Here is a 27,139-nt window from a genome sequence, read left to right on the forward strand (position 1 = left end):
CCCTGCACAGTGCAGGCCACAGAATCTCACCCACCCCCTCCTAGAATAATCCTCTCACCTATATCTCAGATATTGAAGCCTTCAAATACTTTGAAGGCCCCAAGATGCAGAGAATCCTCCAGCTGTGATCTGTGCCCCACGCTACAGAGGAAGGCGAAAAACCTCCAGGGCGTCTGCCAATCTACCCTGGAGGAAAATTCCTTCCCGACCTCAAATATGGCGATCAGCTAAACCCTGAGCTGATTTAACAGTCTTGCAAATTCCCATGCATTTGGGGTGAGTTGATTTAGTTGGGGTTGGTCCTGCGTTGGGCAGGGGGCGGGACTCGATGACCTCCTGAGGTCTCTTCCAGCCCTAGGATTCTAGTAGGAAGCTTTCCTATGCAGTACAAACAATGGCATCAACTCATGCCATTATCAAGCTTTTCATTTAATCTTAAACCTAAATATAGCTAAGAAAACTGTAAAAAATGTAAACCAAAAGCAGAATGATGGTACACAGCTGCCTGGACAGTGAAAAAGCAACTGTAGAAGTAAGTTCCCCTTACTTTACCACAGCTTCAGCAGTAGAATGAGTGAAGAAAAAGTTGTAACTGCCTCCACTAAAAATAGCAGTATTGATTTGTTTTTTTTTTGGGAGGGAGAGGAGGGTCAGAAAAAGAATTAATAGACAGGAGGAAGTGAATTGAAGAAGCGGGATGCTGAGAAAAGAGAACTGATGAATCTCACAGGGAACAGAATAAATTACTTGGAAGTAAAAGAAAAGGCCCAGGGACAAGTGGATTTGAGAATGGATTGGGTAACTCAATGTAAGTCAGAGCTGAGAAGTGGGTGAAACAACAAGAAAATTCCTGTTTAGTGTGAGAAAAATGTGAAGCATGTATTTGTAAAAGAAGTTGAAATTGTATGAAATGTGCATGGATGAGCAAGAGAAAAAAAGGTGTTCCAGTGTGTGTCGAAATTAGGCACAAATTGAGGGTAGCTAATCTCAACCTTTTGTCTACCATACTCACAAGTTGACAATACCTTTTACCTCAAATTAGCTTCTTAAGATCAACTGTAGGCTTCCCCTTACCAAGGCCAACCTCCACGAGCTAAACTGAGATAAGACTATACCTAGACTTTAGTGAGGCATTTGATACGGTCTCGCATGATATTCTTATCAATAAACTAGGTAAATACAACTTAGATGGGGCTACTATAAGGTGGGTGCATAACTGGCTGGATAACCATACTCAGAGAGTAGTTATTAATGGTTCACAATCCTGCTGGAAAGGTATAACTACAGGCAGTCCCCGACTTACGTCGGATCCGCACTTACGAACGGGGCTCTCTCGCCCCGGAGGTCGAGGTGGCGGATTGCTACCTGCGAGCTCCGGGGCGAGAAAGCCCCGTTCGTAAGCTGCTCCAGTACCCCTGGTCTGCTGGAGACCGTCCCCAGCAGACCACAGGCACCGGGACTGAAGCTGCAGCCGCGGCGGGGTCCCGCGCCTCTGAGGCTTTGCCAGAGCAAAGCCTCAGAGGCGCGGCACCCCGCTGCCGCTGCGGCTCTGCTCCCCGTGTCCCTGGTCTGCTGGGGGGGGGGGCGCGCAGCTAGTGTGCCCCCCCCCCAGCAGACCAGGCTTTTGTTTTGGACCCTGGGGCAGAGCAGATGGGGTGCTGCTGGGTTGGTCCAGTAGCACAGAGGAGCGGCGCTACTGGAGCAACCCAGCAGCACCCCAGCTGCTCTGCCCCAGGCGTCCCCAAGTCAGCTTCTGCTGAAACTGACCAGCGCTGACTCCAGGAAGCCCGAGGCAGAGTTGCTCTGCCCTGGGCTTCCTGGAATCAGCTGCTGATCAATTTCAGCAGCAGCTGACTTGGGGACGCCTGGGGTTCTTAAGTTGATTCTGTATGTAAGTCAGAACTGGCGGTCAGTTTCAGCAGCGGCTGAATCTGGACGCCAGTTCCAACTTACATACAGATTCAACTTAAGAACAAACATACAGTCCCTATTTTGTACGTAACCCGGGGACTGCCTGTAGTGGGATTCCGCAGGGGTCTGTTCTGGGACCGGCTCTGTTCAATATCTTCATCAACAATTTAGATATTGGTATAGAAAGTACACTTATTAAGTTTGCAGATGATACCAAGCTGGGAGGGGTTGCGACTAATCTGGAGGATAGGGTCATAATTCAAAATGACCTGGACAAATTGGAGAAATGGTCTAAGGTAAATAGGATGAAGTTGAATAAAGACAAATGCAAAGTGCTCCACTTAGGAAGGAACAATCAGTTTCATACATACAGAATGGGAAGCGACTGTCTGGGAAAGAATACGGCAGAAAGGAATCTAAGGGTTATAGTTGACAAGTTGAATATGAGTCAGCAGTTTGATGCTGTTGCAAAGAAAGCAAACATGATTCTGAGATGCATTAACAGGTGTGTTGTGAGCAAGACACGAGAAGTCATTCTTCCGCTCTACTCTGCGCTGGTTAGGCCTCAATTGCAGTATTGTGTTCAGTTCTGGGCACCGCAGTTCAAGAAAGATGTGGAGAAATTGGAGAGGGTCGAGAGAAGAGCAACGAGAATGATTCAAGGTCTAGAGAACATGACCTATGAGGGAAGACTGAAGGAACTGGGTTTGTTTAGTTTAGAAGAGAGAAGATTGAGGGGGGACATGATAGCAGTTTTCAGGTATCTAAAAGGGTGTCATAAGGAGGAAGGAGAAAACTTGTTCATCTTGGCCTCTGGGGATAGAACAAGAAGCAATGGGCTTAAACTGCAGCAAGGGAGGCTTAGGAACTTTTTCCTAATGTTCAACCTGTCAGGGTGGTTAAACATTGGAATAAATTGCCCAGAGAGGTTGTGGAATCTCCATCTCTGAAGATATTTAAGAGTAGGTTAGATAAATGTCTATCAGGGATGGTCTAGACAGTATTTGGTCCTGTCATGAGGGCAGGGGACTAGACTCGACCTCTCAAGGTACCTTGCAGTCCTAGTATTCTATGATTCTAAGATACACTACCCTGCATCTATACTAACAAATGTCACAGTTTGCCAACATGGTTTAGCAACTCTGTTTTATCCTGGATCTCTATTCTCAAATTCAACAAACACTGAGAGAAAATCCAGATGCCCAATTCATCCCAGGAGATGAAACAGGAAAAAGCAATACTTCTATCTTAAATTATAGCCTCCCCACAAAAAATCCACACAAGACACAATCAAGGGAAATTCCCCATTTTTCTGCACAAATTATAGATTGTCATCTTAATAAGACACTTGAGCTTGCTGGGAAGAAGACTGTGGGATACCGTATCAAAAACTTTGCTAAAGTCAAGGTACATCACATCCACTACTTTCCCCATATCCACAGAGCCAGTTATTTCATCATAGAAGGCAAAAAGGTTTGTCAGGCATGACTTGCCCTTGGTGAATCCATGGTGACTGTTCCTAATCACCTTCCCCTCCTCCGAGTCTTTCCAAATGGATTCCTTGAGGACCTGCTCCATAATTTTTCCACTAACTGAGGGGAGGCCAACCAGTCTGTAGTTTCCCAGATTCTCCTTCTAAATAATGCACTTTTCCCTCCCAGAATTTGCAGGGACAGGTGTGCTGACTGAACTGTAGCAGCACTTTGATTGGATGGAAAGGAAGGACCCAGCTCTCAATGCATGCAATCAGCACGGATCTCACTTCATGTGCCCTTGCTTTCTGTGCATGTTACTTTTGTAATACGGGTAGGAAAAAAAACTATATGGATGAAAACCAGCATAATCTGTGCGGGGCTAAACAAATGTCTCGTAGGCCACACATAGAACTCCAATGGGCCGCAGGTTTCCCACCACTGCTTAACCTGTTCTTTCATCACTGAGGGCTGCTCACTTCCTCCCCATACCGTGCTGCCTAGTGCAACAGTCTAGGAGCTGACTTTGTGAAGACTGAGGCAAAAAAAGGTACTGAATACAGGTTGGACCTCTCTAGTCTGGCACCCTCGGGACCTGACCGGTATCAAACCAGAGAATTTACCGAACCACAGAAGGTCAATATAATCTAGCAGCAAGAACCAAACTTCCACTGCTTACTGGGCTCTTAGAAGAGATTAGAGCTAAACAACAGCACAGAACATAGGGTCAGGACTAGTGGCTGTAAACAAACTTTATGGGATCGTGGGAAACTTGGCCACACCCATGATAAGTGGACATTTGGCTAACTAAAATCATGCCAGAACACGGATGCTGCTGGACCAGAGAGGTTCAACTTGTACTTCAGTTTTTTCCATATCATCTATTACTAGGTTGCCTTCCCTGTTCAGTAAGGGTTCCACACTTTCCTTGACCTTCTTTTTGCTAACATAAAACTGTAGAAACCCTTTGTGTTATCCCTCACAATCCTTGCTAGCTGCAACTCCAATTGCACTTTGGCCTTCCTGATCACACCCCTGCAGCATTGAGCAATATTCCTCCCTAATTATCTGTCCAAGTTCCCATTTCTCGTAAGCTTCCTTTTTGTGTTTAAGCTTACTGAAGATTTCTCTGTTAAGCCAATCTGGTTGCCTGCTGTATTTGCTATTCTTTCTACACACTGGAATGGTTTGTTCCTGAACCTCAGTAAGGCTTCTTTAAAATGCAGGCAGTCCCCAGGTTACGTACAAGATAGGGACTGTAGGTTTGTTCGTAAGTTGAATTTGTATGTAAGTCGGAACTGGTACATATTGTAGGGGAAACTCTACCCAAACATTTCTCCAGAGCTCAGTTTTATTCTCCCACACCTCACTTCCCTCAGTCCTTTATTCTCAAGCTGAGGTGTCTGCTGAGAAAAGCCGCTCCGCGTCTCCCTGGTCTGCTGGGGGGGGGGTGAGGGGGAGGGGGGCGCACTAGCTTCACATCTCCCTGGTCTGCTAGGGGGAAGCAGCTAGTGCAGGATTGCCTCACCCCGTTTGTAAGTAGGGATCGGATGTAAGTCGGATCCATGTAACCCAGGGACTGCTTGTACAGCCAACTGTCCTGGAGTCCTTTCCCTCTCATATTAGCCTCTCAGGGAATCCTGCCCATCCACTGAAGGGGTCGAAGTCTGCTTTTCTGAATTCCAGGGTCTGTATTTTGCTGCTCTGCTTACTTCCGTTTGTCAAAATCCTGAACTCAACGGTCTCATGGTCACTGCTGGCCAAGTTACCACCTACTTCACAGCCCTTGCTAGCTGCAACTACAACTGCATGCCCTCCCCCACCAGCTGCAGGCAGACAACCAGAACAGCTCCATGGCAGGCCTGGGTGCGTTGCAGACTTGCAGACAGGACAGGTGCTGCTCCGACTGGGCTGGAGTGCACCTGTCTGTAGCAAGCCCTGAGGGGCTGGAGCAGCCCCCTGCCTGCAGCAGGTGGGGAGCTGCTCTAGCTCCCACCAGTTAACCTTTCACATCCCTAGTTACCACCATGGAAAGGTGTCTCAGTTGAGACTACCGTGTCCTTGTCAAAACTGGTATAAAGATGGATCAGTTGCTAGAGCATTCAGATCTCATACCTTACAAAAAGAAGACAATGCCACCAAGAAATGTACCTCTCTCATAAGAAACATCAATTCACAGGTATGAGTAACTCAAATGGAGCCTTTCACCAGCTTTGACAAGACCTCATGGATATCCCATAACACAGAAGACTAAGGTAGAAGCTTTCAAAATGCATCAGGCACTGTATTAACCTGATCACATGAGGCTGCAGAAACTGAAAAAACTTAAACAATGAATGGTCCTGCAGCACCTTAGAGACTAACAAAAAATGTAGATCGTATCACGAGCTTTCACGGGCACAACCCAACTTCAGATGAATGGAGCAAAGGGTCCAAAGGTACAAATAAATATCAGAACAGGAGGGGATGGGGAAGGAAAGAGAAGGGGGTGGGGAGGGGGCTCTTGTCAATTAGAGTGTCTGGCTGCAGAAACTGATCTTCTTGATAGGCCATAACAGATGTGAAAGTAATCAGTTGGAAAGCAAAAACAGAAGTGTTCCCATGGCCTTGTTTCCATTATGGCACAAGCCTTTTCAATTTACAATTTCAAGTCTATTCCATGTATCACTCTCAAGATGCCAGGAGGACACAAAACATCTGTTCAGCCATACCATATTACAGAGCTCTCACCTGTTAGGAGCCACGTCGTCAGTGGGAGGGACATGGCCTGGGATAGTTGGTAAGATTAACTGATGAGCCCAGGCTTATCGTTTAATCACGTAAACAACTACCTGCTAACAATGCCTACCACAAAACTGTTAGTACAATGGCAAAAAGTTTTCACACCTGCCAGATTTATGGAAGAATATTTAAATAAAACACCTTTGTTAAATTGTACAGCCTTAAAAGACTGTCATAAAAGAACAAATTCAACTCACCCACTTTTTCCAATATTTGTTTCTAAATTGTAATCAGTTGCTATTTTACTTGTCTCAAAGAAGTTACTGACCCTAAATATGTGGATCAGTAAAATTTGGTGGCACTTCTTGAAGTTAATCAATAAGCATTAAAGAACAGATTTTATAAGTTTGGGAGCAAACAGAGTACTTAAAATATTCAAGTTGTAGATTTACTAGCTCAAACAGTGCGAGGTCTTGCCAACACTAGTCAGTTTTTCCATGCACTGCATTCAAGTAAAAATAAATAAATCACTGCCGATAAAAGAAGTTATTGACCTAAATGATACCAAAATGTTAAAACCCAGGAAACAGCGGCTCTACAGTACATTCATTCACTCTGAGTGTTTTCCCCATCTCTTTATAAGAAAAAAAAAATGGTGCCCTTTAATGTACAGGAAACACAACGTCCTAATCTATAATGCATCACTCTCCGGGTGATTTAAACTCACACTTTGGGGAGATCACTGAACAAGGGTCTAAAAAGCCTCAACGTACCAGGTGACCAGTTTAGCTGGAAAATGATCACTTCTAATGGCCAGCCAACTAAAAGGAAGATTTGAAGAGTCTAGTTCTGTATATAAACACATTAAAAGAGATTGTCAACTTGATTTTTTTACATGACAATGCTAATTTAATTTTTAAATGCAATTTCTAACAGTATCTTTTAAACAAAATGTCCCAAAATTCTTTAAACCTTTACAAAATGTAACTATTCTGAGGCTCCCCTGTTAACATGTATAAGGAGCTTTTCAATAAAAGAATTTAAGTAACAGATTAACTGCCTATAGGGGTTCCTCGGGATATGAACAATTATTTTAGGGGTTCCTCCATGGGAAAAGGGTTGGGAATCACTGATATAGACCTACAGTATTGTGCTGCACAAATAGGAGCCCTTACTTATGGGATACAGTGAGTATGATTAAGTCTACTTCTCCTTCAGCTCATAACTGTGCAGACAGACATCCAAGGAACACAGCAAGTGAGGTAATTTTTTTTTTAATTGGATCAACTTTTGCTGATGAGACACAAGCTGTTGAGCCACACAGAGCTCTTTTCAGGTCTTTACAACTGTACTGCATTCAGGAAGATAGCCCACATGTTTGCATTATAGAGATTTTTTAAAATACACACAGAACTTGATGCAGACAGCCGCTGCTGTGTCACCATGGGTCAGAGTCCCAGAAATCATTCCTACAAACACCATTAGGCCGAGGGCTAGATATGAATGCAAACAAACAATTGTGAGGGCAGAAAATCTGCTATATAGACACGAGCCAAGCTGTATAACCTACCACCACTTTGATTGATTGCACTTCTAACTAGATATAAAATCCTGTATACTTGTAGCAAGAATTGTAGTTAACTATAGGATTTAAAGAAACTGACTTCCTAGACTACTGGTATGCAGCCCTGGAGGAACTAGGAGACCAGGGATGACCTGTTCACATTTACAAAACAAAAAACTGCTTAATCATACTCTTTTTAAAAGGAGAGAAAACCACTTAAAAGTTCTTGAACCATAGAGCTGAGCAGTTACAGCAGCTAAGTACATAATCTTATTACTTACTGTTGCCCTTGTCCATCCTCCAATTGTTTTTATACTCATTTGTTTATGCAACATCTTAAATTAAGCCTCAAACCTGCATACTACATATATGTGAACAGCATTGGATGTGCCCACAAAATTTAAATATTATAGTCAACTGGGCTTTATGTATGCACAGAGGTGCACATGGATTTATCACTCTGAGGGATTAGAGCCTCTGATCATAAAATCTGAGAGACAGGCTTTGTGCTTCCCTACTGTTTTGTACAGAGCAAAAGTAGAGGGCCCGGATCCTGAACGGGGATTTGGGCCCTACTTCAATGTAAGCCGTGATGGACAGATACAGAAAAAAATCCACCAAATTCTTTCAATTCTAGTAATATTAGGTGCTACGTGTAAATATAGCAGACAAACATTACAGTATCCATTAAACAGAGGATCCAGGAGACCCAACAAAAAAAGTGTCTAGAAAAGTAAACATATAGAAATGTTAACTTTTATATAATGTCTTATAAACTGTTTCAATCTAAAAATAGAGACCGGAGGGAGGGAAACAACATACAAGCAGAATGATCCTAGTGACAAGCATATGACATCAGTTTTTTTTTGTTTTTTTTTTTTTATAAGAAAAACACAGCAAATTCCTCCTGTCATCATTCAACCCACTCTGCTTTTTCAACAGCAATCCTTGACTCCAAATCCAGCGTATTCAGGCTCCTCCCTTCCAATATCCAACCTCCAACTTCCTACCATATAAATGAACAATTCACTCACAAAATAGATTAAATAAGTAGCCAGGTAGATTTTTGTGGCTGCTGTAGAAGTGGATCTGCAAAAGGGATTACAATGAGAATAGTGCTTTGCAAACCAGCTTAGAAAGGAAATTCCATGCACAAGGTATAGTGAAGACCTGCCAAACTGACCACAGATTGCTCTCCCATCAACCCTATTACTCTCGACTGGACTAGGGATGTGAAGGACTAGTCAACTATCCAATAAACAAATGCTTATTTGACAGTCAACAGGCTTGTCAACTAGTCATTAACCTCCTCCACCCCCCCTTGCAGCCTCTATCAGAAAAGAGGCAGCAAGGGGGCGGAGAAGAGGAGGGGGCACTCCAAAGCGGCCACGCAGAGCCTGGGGCCAAACTCCAGGCTCCACGCAGCGCTGCCACTTTGAAATGCTGCGTGCAGCCCGAGGTCAGCTGGGGACTCCCCTGATGACCCTAGGCCCCATGCAGAACTGCTGCTTTGAAACGCCGCATGGAGCCCAGGGTCGACGGGGGAGTCCCCAGCTGATTCCAGGCTCCACGGGGTTCTGCCACTTTGAAATGCCACGAGGAGCCTGACGCTGGGCTCCCTATGGCGTTTCAAAGCAGCAGCACCGCACGGAACCTGGGGTCAGCAGGGGAGTCCCCAGCTGACCTCGGGCTCGATGCAGCGCTTTTGCCTTTGAAGTGTAGCAACAGCCCTAGGGCTGTTGCTACACTTCAGAGGCAGAGGCGCTCTATCAACTAATCGAATAGTCGATGCAAAATGCAAGAGTAAGGGAAGTCGATGGGAGTTTCTCCCGCCGATGCCGTGGGGTGTTAACTCGACTTAAGGTATGTCGACTCCAGCTACATTTTTCACGTAGTTGGAGTTGCATAGGTTAAGTCAACTTTCTCCTGTAGTGTAGATGTAGCCTTAAAGTCAAGAGACTATAGTAAATATTAATTAACACAGAAATAATTTTTATGCCCCAAAAGGTAAATTTCAGGAAGATTGTAAAATAAAGCAGAAAACTACTTGCAAAGATATCTTAACTACCAATGTGGGAAACAAGAAATGTAGAAGAGTTACATAACAGTTTAAAGGGGACTTTGACCACAATCTTCACTTTAATTTTCAAGAGCCTCATATTTCCCATTACATTTCTGTCCACAGGCTAAGGGTGCAGAAAAAAGCAATGTTGCATTGCAACACCAGAAGCTTTGCTAAGAACTTCCCTGTCAATATATTTGCAATGCATTTCACGTGTAATTTCAAGTTAAAGTATTCTCTTTCCTTGTTCTATGCATTGCTACGGTAATGTACACACTACAACTTAAATCGACATACGTTATGGTGCTCAGGGGTATAAGCAAACCCTCACTGAGTGACACTAACCTAAGTGCCAGTATGGAGAACGCTATCTTGGCAAGCTTCTCCCGCTACCACCGATTGGGATCCAGAGTAATTAAGTCAACAAGAAATCTCTCTTCCAATGGCTTAGTGTCTCTACACTAGCAGCACTGCATGCGCACTGCTGTAAACTTTGCAATGCAGCCACTGCCTAAGCAGAATCCTGTAGTTTTGTTGCAAGAGGTTTCAGGACTGTTTGTAGCAAAGCATACTATAAGGTTTATTCAAAACATAACAAGAAATGCATAATTATCATTTTTTAATTTTGTGATCAATTCCAACTATAAAATATGTAAAAGCTTCAGATGGTAGCCAACTTACTGTGTACAGGATAAACTTAAACAACAAATGGTCTGGTAGAACTTTAAAGACTAACAAAACACATAGATGGTATCATGACCTTTCATGGGCAGGAAGTGGGCACAAAAGCTCATGATACCATCTACATGTTTTATTGTCTTTAAAGTGCTACCAGACTATTTGTTGTTGTTTAAGTTTATAAAATATTTGTTCACCATAATACAGGCAGTCCCCGACTTAGGCGGATCCGAATGGGGCTTTTCTCGCCCCAGAGCTCTCCCGGTCTAGTGCGCCCCCCCCCAGCAGACCAGGCTTTTGTTGCAGGACGCCTCGGGGAGAGCAGCTGGGGTGCTGCCTGATTGGACCTGTGGGAACCTACCAGGCAGTGCCCCAGCTGTTCTGTCCCAGGCTCCAGATTCAGCAGCTGTTGAAACTGATCAGGCTGATTCCAGGAAGCTGGGGGCAGAGCAACTCTGCCTCCGGCTTCCTGTAGTCAGCCCCTGGTCAGTTTCAGTGGCAGCAGCTGAATCTGGAGCCAGTTCCGACTTACATACAAATTCAACTTAAGAACAAACCTATCATCCCTATCTTGTACGTAACCCGGGGACTGCCTGTACTGTCAAATCCATTCAACTAACTACAGACCCAATCCTGAAAAGAACCTACACCGCCACCAAACCCACAACACAGTTAGTGGTGTTTCACCTGGACCCATCCCATTAAAGATATTAACCCTGGCCCCAAACCTGCAAACAATGAAGCTTCTGCTACATATTTTTCCCCTTGCTATGTTTTTTCTAACATGGAGTAACATTAATATATGATATATAATGTATATTGAGGTACTTCTTCAAAATTGCCATTTATACTTCTGAATTGAGCAAAAGAGCCTCCAAGAATAATCCCTTTAGGCATACTCTAGAAATCTGATGAGTTGTCCAGAATAATAGCAGACTTGTTCTGGAAAATGCAATTCAAATATTGTGCAGGACTATGTAGTAGGGATGTAAATGCCTCACCCTTAATGCTTGAGGCTTACCAGTTCTGGTTAACTGGTAGGGGCTGGAGCAGCTCACTGCCTGCCCCAGGCAGGGGGCTACTACAGCCCAGCTGGGCCCCACCACAGGCAAGAGCTGCTCCGGCCATCTGAAGCAGCCACTATCTGTGGTGGGCCCAGCCTGGCCCTGCCATCACAGGTTACATACTTGGTCCCTAGGAGTGGGGTCCGCAGCCCTGGGAGTGGTGCCGGAATGGGCTCCTAGGGTAAAGTTAAGTTATATACTATAGAGCCTGCAGCATGTGTAACTGCGTAACCTCTAAGATTTTTAGCAGTTACATTTTAAACAATTTTTTGAAGCCCTACTATATACTGCATGGGTCTCCTACCTGCTGACAGACCAGTATCAGTTTAAAGATAATGGCAATCTTCAGAAGCGAAAAAGCTAAAGCACCTATGATCATATAAAATGCTTTTGATTTGAAAAATATCACCAAATATAGGAAATTACAAAACTTTTGATTATACATATGCATCTAAATCCATATTCATAGTTGGCCAGTGAATTCTAAACTTGCTATCTGCTACTTGAACAGCTACATGCATGAAAGATCTCCCTTTAGATGAAGAAATCAAACATTTAAGGCCAACTGCACACTGCTTCCTCTTGTTAAATGTTCTCCTCCACAATTAAATGTTTCAATCAGGAAAGCTTTCTGTGAACAGAAAAGAAAGAGACTCCCGATAATATTTTTAAAATAAATTCAATATCAATGGTAGATTTCAACTAGCTCCAAACAGCTTTATGCTACAAAGCATTTTTAATAATGCATTAATAATGGGATTTGAAGAGGGGCCTGAGTTAGACACTCAACTATTACTGAAATTCAAGGAGATTTGGGAATCTAACTCCCATAGTTTCCTTTGAAAAAAAAAATCACATCTTAAGATGTTAACTGATGTTATAGCAAAGCACTGATAACTTGGAAAATCATCTCAGTACTGCAAGATTTCATTCCACAAAGGGTTGTCTATCAATAGGAATAGGGTTCCGCATGATCACAGTGATGCACACCAGCAAATTCACTCAGAAGACTGAAATTTTAGTTTTAGAGTGTGTTTCTTAACCAGACACTTTCCTTACAAAGCTCATAAAGAGGAAACTTCGAAATACAAAGGATTGTTCATAGACTCCAAGCCCTAAATCAGGGTTGGGCAAAATGCTGCCCACTTTGATCCTCTGGGCTAACGTCCCATAGCCCAGCAGGAAGGAGCTGCAGGGGCAGTGTTTGTGGGTACAGGCAACGCGCAGAGACCCGTTGACCTCCCTCCCAACAAGGGGCGCGCAGAAACACGCTTGCCTCAGCGGATGTTGTGAACGACATGTCCCGTTATGGCAGGCAGATTCCCTGTTTATGCATGCAAGAACTGCTTTAGCCCTTTTGCCACATCATCCTACTGGGAAATCACATTCAGCTGATGGCCCATCATAAACCCCAAATCTGTTTCAGTCACTGCTTCCCAGAATAGAGTTCTCCACCTATTTCTACGACCAGCGCATTCTTTGTTCTGAGATCTATACATTTACATATAGCCATATTAAAAGTGTATTGTATACTTGAACCCAGTTTACCAAGTGACCCAGCTCACTCCTGATCAGTAACCTGCCCTCTTTGTTATTTACCATTCTCCCAATTTTGCTGCCACATGAAAACTTTATCAGTGATGATTTTAAGTCCAGGTTATTAATAAATTATTTCCACTTACTGTCACAAGTTAGCCAGCTTCATATACATTTGTAAATGTGCTATGGTAATTTTATATTTTTTAATCAAAATGTCATGCAGTACCAAGCCAAATGCCTTACAGAAGTCTAAATATATTATATCAACTCTATTACCTTTACCAACCAAACCTGTAATCTTATCAAAAAAAGATTACAAGTTAATTTGACAGGATCTATTTTCCTTAAAGTCCCATTTATAGTACCTTCCTTTTATTCGCTATGAATTAGATCCTGTAAAAGCCACTCCTTTGTCTTGCCTGTTAAAACTACTAGTGTGGGTGCTTAAAAAAAGTATTTAAAGTGACAGTGTGGTCACTTTGCGGTCAAATTAGCTCTACATTTAGCAGGGGTTTTTTTTTTTTAAAGACTCTTTTACTAAACAAAGAGTCTTGTCATTTAAAAAAAACACTTCTGTTTGAAACGTTTTATTTATTAAAAGTAACACTTAAGATTTTTATCATTAAAATTAGCGTGCTGGAAACTTTTATTTACATCTTTTATTTTAATCTTGTTTTGCAATTATACTACAACCAATTTCCTAAAGAAAGCTAGATACTCATTAGAAGATTAATTTTGTACTATTTGCTAACCAGGGTACACTACCTATCTGCACATTTAAACAATTATGAAAGTTTAACACAATTATACAGATTCTTGATTTTTAACATTTGTTGATATGTTATGATGAACATTTCCTAATTTTTTATTTATGATGTGTCAAGTGGCATGTGGATGGAAGCTGGAATTCAAATAACATGCACAAAAACCATCTTAAAATTGTTTAAATAAAACTACTTTAAGTGTGCTGATATGGAAGGAAAAATGTTTTTCAAAACATATTTTGCATTTAAAACAAACTGATTTATTGAGCATGAAAATACAGTATCTTCTGTGAGTGAATGTTACTGATAGTATATTTTGACCAGAAACAATTAGTTTTCAAATATTTACGATCGCATTCTCTCTCAGCTTATTTTTGTCCACATATTGGAAAGGAAAAACAAACTTTCCTGCTTTTTTATTTTTGAATGAAATAGTAATTGATAAGAACTTGATCATTAAACAGAAATGAAAAAATATGCACTCTACACCTGCCAAAAAGTGCTATCTAAAGTTGTTTTGGCGCTTCAATAAACTCTGATTTCATGTGATTATCTAGGGACTTCCATCAGTTCAGTAATCTGTTTTTCTTTAAAACTCAGCAAATATGTACTGTTTATTTTTATTTAAATTATTTATTAAAGATTTAGGCCTTAACAGTCAGAATTTCAAATTTTAAACAAATTTAAGAAAAATCTATTTATATAAAAGAATCCAGGCTTTGATCTTTTTAAGTATCAATTTTTATCCCCCCTGACAGCTTCTATTGGGACCAACAAATATTTTAATGCATTTTTATTTAGTTTCAGAGGAAGCTTTTTTTAAAAAAATAAACATTCCTCTGTGAGTATCTGGAACCCCAAAATAGCAAAGCTGTCTGTTTTCATAGTGAAATAAGTCACTATGCAAATAGCACAGGGAATGTTACATTTTTAAATTTTTCTGTTTTAAACACCTTCATTGCTTGTCAGGGCTAAAACCGCAACGCCTTTTTATATCCTGTTTGGAATTGCAATAATTGGAACATGGATACAATTTTACTTTGACTCATGGACATTTCATGAGTATTAAACAAATGCACATTACAAAAGAAATGTTTCATATTAAGGGTGAATATTGCACACAACAAACTTTTCCGGGGGATCAGGGTGGGGGTAATCTCTCTAAGCAGCTAAGACTCTTACAAAAATTAATTGTGGTTGCAAATGTATTCTCACTGTTTTTTTAATTTCTTAAAACAGTTCTGTTTCCTCATAACAGAAGAAAGTCTATAGCAGTAAATTGATAACAGCATTAACCAATTTGAGACAATGTCAATGTTTTTGTTTTACACTCCCAAGAAGAAAATTTCCACTTAAGTTTTGAAATTAAAAGACATTCCAGCCTTTTGGATCAAACTGGTAAAGTTATACCACATGTCATTTTCATTCAGGGGAAGAGATAGAGGTTTATCATCATTAACCATAAACATGGAGAGATGCTGCACACTTTAAACCCATGGCAAATATTGGGGGGTGGAAGCTGGGTAACGTGACACTCTCTATAATTCGAATTAACCCACAGAGAAAATTCAGGGGCCAATAGCAAAGCACCCAGGCTTCTTACTACAGACAAGATGCTCTTTTTAGGTCAGCCACAGAAGCATTTAGTTGAGTTTAGAGGCCTCTGATAAAGAAAAACAAGACCTCAGACCAGGGATGGGCAAGATGCAGACCACAGACTAGATCCAGACCGCCCTGTTGGGACCCTCAGGCACAGAGCAGTCCCATGCCACTTTACCTGGCTGGCTGCTTCTTGTGGCTCTCTGCTCCAGATGCTGGGGAAGGGGGGGGGGGGGGCGAGAGGGGTAGAAGGTTTCTGACACCATCCCCAGCACAATTTTTCAGCTCCTATTGGTGGTAAATCAATCAATAGGAGCTGACAGATTGTACTGGAGGCAGGGCAGAGTGCAAAGCCTCCCCCTCCTGGTGCCTGGAGCAGAGTGCCACAGTGAACAGCTAGCCACTTTGAGCTATCTGGGACTGTTGGCTGACAGGCAGGGAGCATGCTTCAGGGCGCTGCAGGGCTACTAGCCATGAGCTGCCTAGGTAAGCGTCTCCCAGCCAGAACCTGCCTCTCACACCCCAATTACTTGCCCTAGGTCACCATCCCCAACCAAAATCACTGCACCCGCTTATCGGATCACAATTCCCTCCCAGACTCTGCACCCCACCTTATACCCCTTCCCCTGGCCAGAATCCTCTCCTGTACCCATACTCTCTTCTAGACCCTGCACCCCAAACATCTGCCCCAGATCACAATCCTCTCCTTCACACAAACTCCCTCTCAGATCCCACACACTCTCCTGCACCCCAGTCATCTACCGCAATCTCCATCCCAGACCCCGCACCTCTTCCATAGGAAAGTGCGGCCCTTGACCACTTACCAAAATCTTGGAATGATTCCCCATCAGAAATTATTGCCCAACTCTGCCTCAGACACACACAAGGAGCAAATGGTGTATATCCCACATTTACATAGTCTACTGAAGTGATGCCACTCTTAAAATTGCTCTTGGACAAAAGAAACACAGTCTCCCCTTCCTTCCTTCAAACATACACTAGAATCTTCTCTAATTATTCTGATTCATTATTTGCATGGTAGCACCTAGAGATGCTAATCCTAGACCAGGACTTATGCTTGCACAAACTCCTAACCAAATTACAGGCCCCAGCCCAAGGCACTTATAATTAGAGCAGTTTCCCATACACAGATTCTCTCCCTTTTATGCACTGGGGCAGTTGTTTCTCAAACATATACCGACAACGTACAGCCAGGAGCAGTTGTTTCCTTCTAAATATATATACACATGTCCACCTTGATTTTTTGTTGGTGGGGGGAGGGGGAGATCATCTGCGAAAACACCTGGTTTGAGAAAGCTATTGGAGGTATAAGCTATACCTTTTTCAGGGTCATTTCAAAAGAGTAGTCTTTCACACAGTTCTATACAGTACCCTGGCTTTGGGAGAAAGGCGAGGAACAGTTCAAAAGAACAATCAGGAACTCATAAGACACCTGTTCACAACAACCTGTTTTGGGAAGGTATTATGCTATGTGTGTGTGTTACCTGCTCACACAAGGTGTTTTGGAGGCAACACAGTTAAGCAGTCTAAGATGGACCCACACAGAAGCCCAATTATCAAAGACTGTTGTGGGGAGACATTTGTGCAACCGTGGAGAGGAGCACAAGGGCGAAATGCTCTGAAGGCAGTCAGTGTCTAGCATGCACACAGCAATACTGAACAGCATCTTTTTACAAAGAGGCACTAGCTGTATAATGGAGACAGAGGCTTTGGGAAAAGTTCTGGATCGCTGAGGTGTGCAGGGTGCAGAAGGAGATACTTATGTAGCAGAAGCCCCTACTAGAATAATCAGGAGGAGTCTGTTGAGCACATTATTGAAGCTATCAGTCTACATCACAAAGCTGGAGAATGCATGGTGGACACAGGGACATTAGGAAAGGATTACTTGCATGGGGGATGGATTATACAGACTCAGTAGGTGGGAAAAGCTGGATTTGCATATACAGGCAGAGTATGCAGCAGCATGTATAGGGAATGGGGGTAAACAGTGGATAGGTAGATGTGCATGTGGTAGTGATATATACGGGATAGCTAGATGAACAGGATAGATGTGGGGCATACAGCAGTTGGCTGGCTGGTGTGCGCATGGGGATAGCTGGGTGTGGAAGTGGTGGTGAAATGTACAGAGAATGTTTAAATGTATAAGAGAAGGGCTAGTAAATGGGGGTTATACTAGGGAGGGGAATGAGGGAACAGAAACAGGAGGATGCACCAGGGATGAGGGGGAGGGGACATGGTTGAGGAGGTGCAAAGGGGTGTGGATGTGAGATGCAGAGTGGATGTGAGCCTGCAGAAGCTGGAGGTGGCACAGAGGCTGTGTTTCATGGTGTAGTGGGGAGGAGGCTGTGAGGGTGCAAAGAGGATGGGAGTGCACAGGGGATGTAGTGAGGGGTGCGCAGGTGATGAGGTGAGAGATATAGAGATGGGTGGTAGGCAGGGGCAGAAGTGAGATGTGTACAGAGGATGAGGATGCAGAGGGGATGGAGGTGGACAAAAGAGAAAGTGAGGGGTGTAAAAGATTTGGTGGTGCACAGGGCATGAGGTGAGGGATGAAGAGAGATGGGCAGCAGGCAGGGGAGAAGGTAAGAGGGCAGAGATGGGGTGTGCAGAGAACGAGATGAGGGAAACAGAGAAGGCCGGTTAAGGCAAGGGACAAGGTGAGGGGGCAGAGGAGTTGTGGATGCGCAGGCGATGAGGTGAGGGACGAAGAGAGAGGTCAGGTGACGGGAGGGGTGCAGACGGGGGGGGGGTGCAGGCGATGAGGTGAGGGATGAAGAGAGGGTCAGGTGACGGGAGGAGTGCAGACAGGGGGGTGCAGGCGATGAGGTGACTGGTGAAGAGAGAAGGTCAGGTGACGGGAGGGGTGCAGGCGATGAGGTGAGAGGTGAAGAGAGAGGGTCACGTGATGGGAGGGATGCAGCCGGGGGGGTGCAGGTGACGAGGTGACTGGTGAAGAGAGAGGGTCAGGTGACGGGAGGGGTGCAGCCGGGGGTGCAGGCGATGAGGTGAGGGGTGAAGAGAGAGGATCAGGTGACAGGAGGGGTGCAGCCGGGGGGGTGCAGGCGACGAGGTAAGGGGTGAAGAGAGAGGGTCAGGTGACGGGAGGGGTGCAGGCAAAGAGGTGAGGGGCGAAGAGAGGGTCAGGGGACGGGAGGGGTGCAGGCGACGAGGAGAGGGGTGAAAAGAGGGGGTCAGGTGACGGGAGGGGTGCAGGCGACGAGGTGAGGGGCGAAGAGAGGGGGTCAGGTGACGGGGGGGTGCAGGCGACGAGGAGAGGGGTGAAGAGAGGGGGTCAGGTGACGGGGGGTGCAGGCGACGAGGTGAGGGGTGAAGAGAGGGGGTGCAGGTGACGGGGGTGCAGGTGACGAGGTGAGGGGTGAAGAGAGGGGGTGCAGGCGACGAGGTGAGGGGTGAAGAGAGGGGGTCAGGTGACGGGGGTGCAGGCGACGAGGTGAGGGGTGAAGAGAGGGGGTCAGGTCACGGGGGTGCAGGCAACGAGGTGAGGGGTGAAGAGAGGGGGCCAGGTGACGGGGGGTGCAGGCGACGAGGTGAGGGGTGAAGAGAGGGGGCCAGGTGACGGGGGGTGCAGGAGATGAGGAGAGGGGTGAAGAGAGGGGGTCAGGTGACGGGGGTGCAAGCGACGAGGTGAGGGGTGAAGAGAGGGGGTCAGGTGACGGGGGGGCAGGAGATGAGGAGAGGGGTGAAGAGAGGGGGTCAGGTGACGGGGGGTGAAGGCGACGAGGTGAGGGGTGAAGAGAGGGGGTCAGGTGACGGGGGTGCAGGCGACGAGGTGAGGGGTGAAGAGAGGGGGTCAGGTGACGGGGGGGCAGGAGATGAGGAGAGGGGTGAAGAGAGGGGGTCAGGTGACGGGGGGGTGCAGGCGACGAGGTGAGGGGTGAAGAGAGGGGGTCAGGTGACGGGGGGCAGGAGACGAGGAGAGGGGCGAAGAGAGGGGGTCAGGTGACGGGGGGTGCAGGCGCTGAGGTGAGGGGCGAAGAGAGGGGGTCAGGTGACGGGGGGCAGGAGATGAGGAGAGGGGCGAAGAGAGGGGGTCAGGTGACGGGGGGTGCAGGCGCTGAGGTGAGGGGCGAAGAGAGGGGGTCAGGTGACGGGGGGTGCAGGCGCTGAGGTGAGGGGCGAAGAGAGGGGGTCAGGTGACGGGGGGGTGCAGGCGCTGAGGTGAGAGGTGAAGAGAGGGGGTCAGGTGACGGGGGGTGCAGGCGACGAGGTGGGGGTGAAGAGAGGGGGCAGGTGACGGGGGGTGCAGGCGACGAGGTGAGGGGGAAGAGAGGGGGTCAGGTGACGGGGGTGCAGGCGACGAGGTGAGGGGGAAGAGAGGGGGTCAGGTGAGGGGGGGGTGCAGGCGACGAGGTGAGGGGTGAAGAGAGGGGGTCAGGTGACGGGGCTGCAGGCGCTGAGGTGAGGGGGAAGAGAGGGGGTCAGGTGACGGGGGTGCAGGCGACGAGGTGAGGGGGAAGAGAGGGGGTCAGGTGACGGGGTGCAGGCGACGAGGTGGGGGTGAAGAGAGGGGGCAGGTGACGGGGGTGCAGGCGCTGAGGTGGGGGTGAAGAGAGGGGTCAGGTGACGGGGGGCAGGCGACGAGGTGAGGGGTGAAGAGAGGGGGCAGGTGACGGGGGGTGCAGGCGACGAGGTGAGGGGGAAGAGAGGGGGTCAGGTGACGGGGGGGTGCAGGCGCTGAGGTGAGGGGGAAGAGAGGGGGTCAGGTGACGGGGGGGTGCAGGCGACGAGGTGAGGGGTGAAGAGAGGGGGCAGGTGACGGGGGGGTGCAGGCGCTGAGGTGAGGGGGAAGAGAGGGAGCAGGTGACGGGGGGGTGCAGGCGCTGAGGTGAGGGGGAAGAGAGGGGGTCAGGTGACGGGGGTGCAGGCGACGAGGTGAGGGGGAAGAGAGGGGGTCAGGTGACGGGGGTGCAGGCGCTGAGGTGAGGGGTGAAGAGAGGGGGTCAGGTGACGGGGGGGTGCAGGCGACGAGGTGAGGGGTGAAGAGAGGGGGCAGGTGACGGGGGGGTGCAGGCACTGAGGTGAGGGGGAAGAGAGGGGGTCAGGTGACGGGGGTGCAGGCGACGAGGTGAGGGGTGAAGAGAGGGGGCAGGTGACGGGGGGGTGCAGGCGCTGAGGTGAGGGGTGAAGAGAGGGGGCAGGTGACGGGGGGGTGCAGGCGCTGAGGTGAGGGGGAAGAGAGGGGGCAGGTGACGGGGGGGTGCAGGCGCTGAGGTGAGGGGGAAGAGAGGGGGTCAGGTGACGGGGGTGCAGGCGCTGAGGTGAGGGGGAAGAGAGGGGGTCAGGTGACGAGGTGAGGGGGAAGAGAGGGGGTCAGGTGACGGGGGTGCAGGCGCTGAGGTGAGGGGGAAGAGAGGGGGTCAGGTGACGGGGGTGCAGGCGCTGAGGTGAGGGGCGAAGAGAGGGGGTCAGGTGACGGGGGTGCAGGCGCTGAGGTGAGGGGCGAAGAGAGGGGGCAGGTGACGGGGGTGCAGGCGACGAGGTGAGGGGCGAAGAGAGGGGGCAGGTGACGGGGGTGCAGGCGACGAGGTGAGGGGTGAAGAGAGGGGGTCAGGTGACGGGGGGGTGCAGGCGCTGAGGTGAGGGGCGAAGAGAGGGGGTCAGGTGACGGGGGTGCAGGCGCTGAGGTGAGGGGCGAAGAGAGGGGGTCAGGTGACGGGGGGGCAGGCGACGAGGTGTGGGGTGAAGAGAGGGGGTCAGGTGACGGGGGTGCAGGCGACGAGGTGAGGGGTGAAGAGAGGGGGTCAGGTGAGGGGGGGTGCAGGCGCTGAGGTGAGGGGTGAAGAGAGGGGGTCAGGTGACGGGGGTGCAGGCGCTGAGGTGAGGGGTGAAGAGAGGGGGTCAGGTGACGGGGGTGCAGGCGCTGAGGTGAGGGGTGAAGAGAGGGGGTCAGGTGACGGGGGGTGCAGGCGCTGAGGTGAGGGGTGAAGAGAGGGGGTCAGGTGACGGGGGGTGCAGGCGCTGAGGTGAGGGGGAAGAGAGGGGGTCAGGTGACGGGGGGTGCAGGCGCTGAGGTGAGGGGTGAAGAGAGGGGGTCAGGTGACGGGGATGCAGGCGCTGAGGTGAGGGGTGAAGAGAGGGGGTCAGGTGACGGGGGGGTGCAGGCGCTGAGGTGAGGGGTGAAGAGAGGGGGTCAGGTGACGGGGGGTGCAGGCGCTGAGGTGAGGGGTGAAGAGAGGGGGTCAGGTGACGGGGGGGTGCAGGCGCTGAGGTGAGGGGTGAAGAGAGGGGGTCAGGTGACGGGGATGCAGGCGCTGAGGTGAGGGGTGAAGAGAGGGGGTCAGGTGACGGGGGGTGCAGGCGCTGAGGTGAGGGGTGAAGAGAGGGGGTCAGGTGACGGGGGTGCAGGCGACGAGGTGAGGGGTGAAGAGAGGGGGTCAGGTGACGGGGGTGCAGGCGACGAGGTGAGGGGTGAAGAGAGGGGGTCAGGTGACGGGGGTGCAGGCGACGAGGTGAGGGGTGAAGAGAGGGGGTCAGGTGACGGGGGGTGCAGGCGACGAGGTGAGGGGTGAAGAGAGGGGGTCAGGTGACGGGGGGTGCAGGCGACGAGGTGAGGGGTGAAGAGAGGGGGTCAGGTGACGGGGGGTGCAGGCGATGAGGTGAGGGGTGAAGAGAGGGGGTCAGGTGACGGGGGGGTGCAGGCGCTGAGGTGAGGGGTGAAGAGAGGGGGTCAGGTGACGGGGGTGCAGGCGCTGAGGTGAGGGGTGAAGAGAGGGGGTCAGGTGACGGGGGTGCAGGCGACGAGGTGAGGGGTGAAGAGAGGGGGTCAGGTTACGGGGGGTGCAGGCGACGAGGTGAGGGGTGAAGAGAGGGGGTCAGGTGACGGGGGGTGCAGGCGACGAGGTGAGGGGTGAAGAGAGGGGGTCAGGTGACGGGGGGGTGCAGGCGACGAGGTGAGGGGTGAAGAGAGGGGGTCAGGTGACGGGGGGGTGCAGGCGACGAGGTGAGGGGTGAAGAGAGGGGGTCAGGTGACGGGGGGGTGCAGGCGACGAGGTGAGGGGTGAAGAGAGGGGGTCAGGTGACGGGGGGTGCAGGCGACGAGGTGAGGGGTGAAGAGAGGGGGTGCAGGTGACGGGGGTGCAGGTGACGAGGTGAGGGGTGAAGAGAGGGGGTGCAGGCGACGAGGTGAGGGGTGAAGAGAGGGGGTCAGGTGACGGGGGTGCAGGCGACGAGGTGAGGGGTGAAGAGAGGGGGTCAGGTCACGGGGGTGCAGGCAACGAGGTGAGGGGTGAAGAGAGGGGGCCAGGTGACGGGGGGTGCAGGCGACGAGGTGAGGGGTGAAGAGAGGGGGCCAGGTGACGGGGGGTGCAGGAGATGAGGAGAGGGGTGAAGAGAGGGGGTCAGGTGACGGGGGTGCAAGCGACGAGGTGAGGGGTGAAGAGAGGGGGTCAGGTGACGGGGGGGCAGGAGATGAGGAGAGGGGTGAAGAGAGGGGGTCAGGTGACGGGGGGTGAAGGCGACGAGGTGAGGGGTGAAGAGAGGGGGTCAGGTGACGGGGGTGCAGGCGACGAGGTGAGGGGTGAAGAGAGGGGGTCAGGTGACGGGGGGGCAGGAGACGAGGAGAGGGGTGAAGAGAGGGGGTCAGGTGACGGGGGGGTGCAGGCGACGAGGTGAGGGGTGAAGAGAGGGGGTCAGGTGACGGGGGGCAGGAGACGAGGAGAGGGGTGAAGAGAGGGGGTCAGGTGACGGGGGTGGTGCAGGCGACGAGGTGAGGGGTGAAGAGAGGGGGTCAGGTGACGGGGGTGCAGGCGCTGAGGTGAGGGGGAAGAGAGGGGGTCAGGTGACGGGGGTGCAGGCGACGAGGTGAGGGGGAAGAGAGGGGGTCAGGTGACGGGGTGCAGGCGACGAGGTGGGGGTGAAGAGAGGGGGCAGGTGACGGGGGTGCAGGCGCTGAGGTGGGGGTGAAGAGAGGGGTCAGGTGACGGGGGGCAGGCGACGAGGTGAGGGGTGAAGAGAGGGGGCAGGTGACGGGGGGTGCAGGCGACGAGGTGAGGGGGAAGAGAGGGGGTCAGGTGACGGGGGGGTGCAGGCGCTGAGGTGAGGGGGAAGAGAGGGGGTCAGGTGACGGGGGGGTGCAGGCGCTGAGGTGAGGGGGAAGAGAGGGGGTCAGGTGACGGGGTGCAGGCGACGAGGTGAGGGGTGAAGAGAGGGGGCAGGTGACGGGGGGGTGCAGGCGCTGAGGTGAGGGGGAAGAGAGGGAGCAGGTGACGGGGGGGTGCAGGCGCTGAGGTGAGGGGGAAGAGAGGGGGTCAGGTGACGGGGGTGCAGGCGACGAGGTGAGGGGAAAGAGAGGGGGTCAGGTGACGGGGGTGCAGGCGCTGAGGTGAGGGGGAAGAGAGGGGGTCAGGTGACGGGGGTGCAGGCGCTGAGGTGAGGGGTGAAGAGAGGGGGTCAGGTGACGGGGGGGTGCAGGCGACGAGGTGAGGGGTGAAGAGAGGGGGCAGGTGACGGGGGGGTGCAGGCACTGAGGTGAGGGGGAAGAGAGGGGGCAGGTGACGGGGGGGTGCAGGCGACGAGGTGAGGGGTGAAGAGAGGGGGCAGGTGACGGGGGGGTGCAGGCGCTGAGGTGAGGGGGAAGAGAGGGGGCAGGTGACGGGGGGGTGCAGGCGACGAGGTGAGGGGTGAAGAGAGGGGGTCAGGTGACGGGGGTGCAGGCGACGAGGTGAGGGGTGAAGAGAGGGGGTCAGGTGACGGGGGGTGCAGGCGACGAGGTGAGGGGTGAAGAGAGGGGGTCAGGTGACGGGGGGGTGCAGGCGACGAGGTGAGGGGTGAAGAGAGGGGGTCAGGTGACGGGGGGGTGCAGGCGACGAGGTGAGGGGTGAAGAGAGGGGGTCAGGTGACGGGGGGGTGCAGGCGACGAGGTGAGGGGTGAAGAGAGGGGGTCAGGTGACGGGGGGGTGCAGGCGACGAGGTGAGGGGTGAAGAGAGGGGGTCAGGTGACGGGGGGGTGCAGGCGACGAGGTGAGGGGTGAAGAGAGGGGGTCAGGTGACGGGGGGGTGCAGGCGACGAGGTGAGGGGTGAAGAGAGGGGGTCAGGTGACGGGGGGGTGCAGGCGCTGAGGTGAGGGGTGAAGAGAGGGGGTCAGGTGACGGGGGGTGCAGGCGCTGAGGTGAGGGGTGAAGAGAGGGGGTCAGGTGACGGGGGGGTGCAGGCGCTGAGGTGAGGGGTGAAGAGAGGGGGTCAGGTGACGGGGGGGTGCAGGCGCTGAGGTGAGGGGTGAAGAGAGGGGGTCAGGTGACGGGGGGGTGCAGGCGCTGAGGTGAGGGGTGAAGAGAGGGGGTCAGGTGACGGGGGGTGCAGGCGACGAGGTGAGGGGTGAAGAGAGGGGGTCAGGTGACGGGGGGTGCAGGCGACGAGGTGAGGGGTGAAGAGAGGGGGTCAGGTGACGGGGGGTGCAGGCGATGAGGTGAGGGGTGAAGAGAGGGGGTCAGGTGACGGGGGGGTGCAGGCGCTGAGGTGAGGGGTGAAGAGAGGGGGTCAGGTGACGGGGGGGTGCAGGCGCTGAGGTGAGGGGTGAAGAGAGGGGGTCAGGTGACGGGGGGTGCAGGCGACGAGGTGAGGGGTGAAGAGAGGGGGTCAGGTGACGGGGGGTGCAGGCGACGAGGTGAGGGGTGAAGAGAGGGGGTCAGGTGACGGGGGGTGCAGGCGACGAGGTGAGGGGGGAAGAGAGGGGGTCAGGTGACGGGGGGTGCAGGCGACGAGGTGAGGGGTGAAGAGAGGGGGTCAGGTGACGGGGGGTGCAGGCGACGAGGTGAGGGGGGAAGAGAGGGGGTCAGGTGACGGGGGGTGCAGGCGACGAGGTGAGGGGGGAAGAGAGGGGGTCAGGTGACGGGGGGTGCAGGCGACGAGGTGAGGGGGGAAGAGAGGGGGTCAGGTGACGGGGGGTGCAGGCGACGAGGTGAGGGGTGAAGAGAGGGGGTCAGGTGACGGGGGGTGCAGGCGACGAGGTGAGGGGGGAAGAGAGGGGGTCAGGTGACGGGGGTGCAGGCGCTGAGGTGAGGGGGGAAGAGAGGGGGTCAGGTGACGGGGGGTGCAGGCGCTGAGGTGAGGGGCGAAGAGAGGGGTCAGGTGACGGGGGGTGCAGGCGACGAGGTGAGGGGGGAAGAGAGGGGTCAGGTGACGGGGGGTGCAGGCGACGAGGTGAGGGGGGAAGAGAGGGGGTCAGGTGACGGGGGGTGCAGGCGACGAGGTGAGGGGGGAAGAGAGGGGGTCAGGTGACGGGGGGTGCAGGCGACGAGGTGAGGGGCGAAGAGAGGGGGTCAGGTGACGGGGGGTGCAGGCGACGAGGTGAGGGGTGAAGAGAGGGGGTCAGGTGACGGGGGGTGCAGGCGACGAGGTGAGGGGTGAAGAGAGGGGGTCAGGTGACGGGGGTGCAGGCGACGAGGTGAGGGGTGAAGAGAGGGGGTCAGGTGACGGGGGTGCAGGCGACGAGGTGAGGGGTGAAGAGAGGGGGTCAGGTGACGGGGGTGCAGGCGCTGAGGTGAGGGGTGAAGAGAGGGGTCAGGTGACGGGGGGTGCAGGCGCTGAGGTGAGGGGCGAAGAGAGGGGTCAGGTGACGGGGGGTGCAGGCGACGAGGTGAGGGGGGAAGAGAGGGGGTCAGGTGACGGGGGTGCAGGCGCTGAGGTGAGGGGTGAAGAGAGGGGGCAGGTGACGGGGGGTGCAGGCGACGAGGTGAGGGGGGAAGAGAGGGGGTCAGGTGACGGGGGTGCAGGCGCTGAGGTGAGGGGTGAAGAGAGGGGTCAGGTGACGGGGGTGCAGGCGCTGAGGTGAGGGGTGAAGAGAGGGGGTCAGGTGACGGGGGTGCAGGCGACGAGGTGAGGGGTGAAGAGAGGGGTCAGGTGACGGGGGTGCAGGCGACGAGGTGAGGGGTGAAGAGAGGGGGTCAGGTGACGGGGGTGCAGGCGACGAGGTGAGGGGTGAAGAGAGGGGGTCAGGTGACGGGGGTGCAGGCGACGAGGTGAGGGGGGAAGAGAGGGGGTCAGGTGACGGGGGTGCAGGCGCTGAGGTGAGGGGCGAAGAGAGGGGTCAGGTGACGGGGGGTGCAGGCGACGAGGTGAGGGGGGAAGAGAGGGGGTCAGGTGACGGGGGGTGCAGGCGACGAGGTGAGGGGCGAAGAGAGGGGTCAGGTGACGGGGGGTGCAGGCGACGAGGTGAGGGGGGAAGAGAGGGGGTCAGGTGACGGGGGGTGCAGGCGCTGAGGTGAGGGGTGAAGAGAGGGGGTCAGGTGACGGGGGGTGCAGGCGACGAATTGAGGGGTGAAGAGAGGGGGTCAGGTGACGGGGGGTGCAGGCGACGAGGTGAGGGGTGAAGAGAGGGGGTCAGGTGACGGGGGTGCAGGCGACGAGGTGAGGGGTGAAGAGAGGGGGTCAGGTGACGGGGGTGCAGGCGACGAGGTGAGGGGTGAAGAGAGGGGGTCAGGTGACGGGGGTGCAGGCGCTGAGGTGAGGGGTGAAGAGAGGGGTCAGGTGACGGGGGGTGCAGGCGCTGAGGTGAGGGGTGAAGAGAGGGGTCAGGTGACGGGGGGTGCAGGCGACGAGGTGAGGGGGGAAGAGAGGGGGTCAGGTGACGGGGGTGCAGGCGCTGAGGTGAGGGGTGAAGAGAGGGGTCAGGTGACGGGGGGTGCAGGCGACGAGGTGAGGGGGGAAGAGAGGGGGTCAGGTGACGGGGGTGCAGGCGCTGAGGTGAGGGGTGAAGAGAGGGGGCAGGTGACGGGGGTGCAGGCGC

The 27,139-nt window shown here is 51.9% G+C and overlaps 1 protein-coding gene across 1 annotated transcript in view; it reads right to left on the bottom strand.

The window, feature by feature from the left end:
• The window catches only part of SOS2 (SOS Ras/Rho guanine nucleotide exchange factor 2), a 103,442-nt gene that overhangs the window by 60,764 nt on the left and 15,539 nt on the right, over positions 1–27,139 (bottom strand). The window lies entirely within an intron of this gene.

Source organism: Pelodiscus sinensis, chromosome 4 (assembly GCF_049634645.1).
Source record: "Pelodiscus sinensis isolate JC-2024 chromosome 4, ASM4963464v1, whole genome shotgun sequence".
In the NCBI taxonomy this organism is placed as follows: domain Eukaryota; kingdom Metazoa; phylum Chordata; order Testudines; family Trionychidae; genus Pelodiscus; species Pelodiscus sinensis.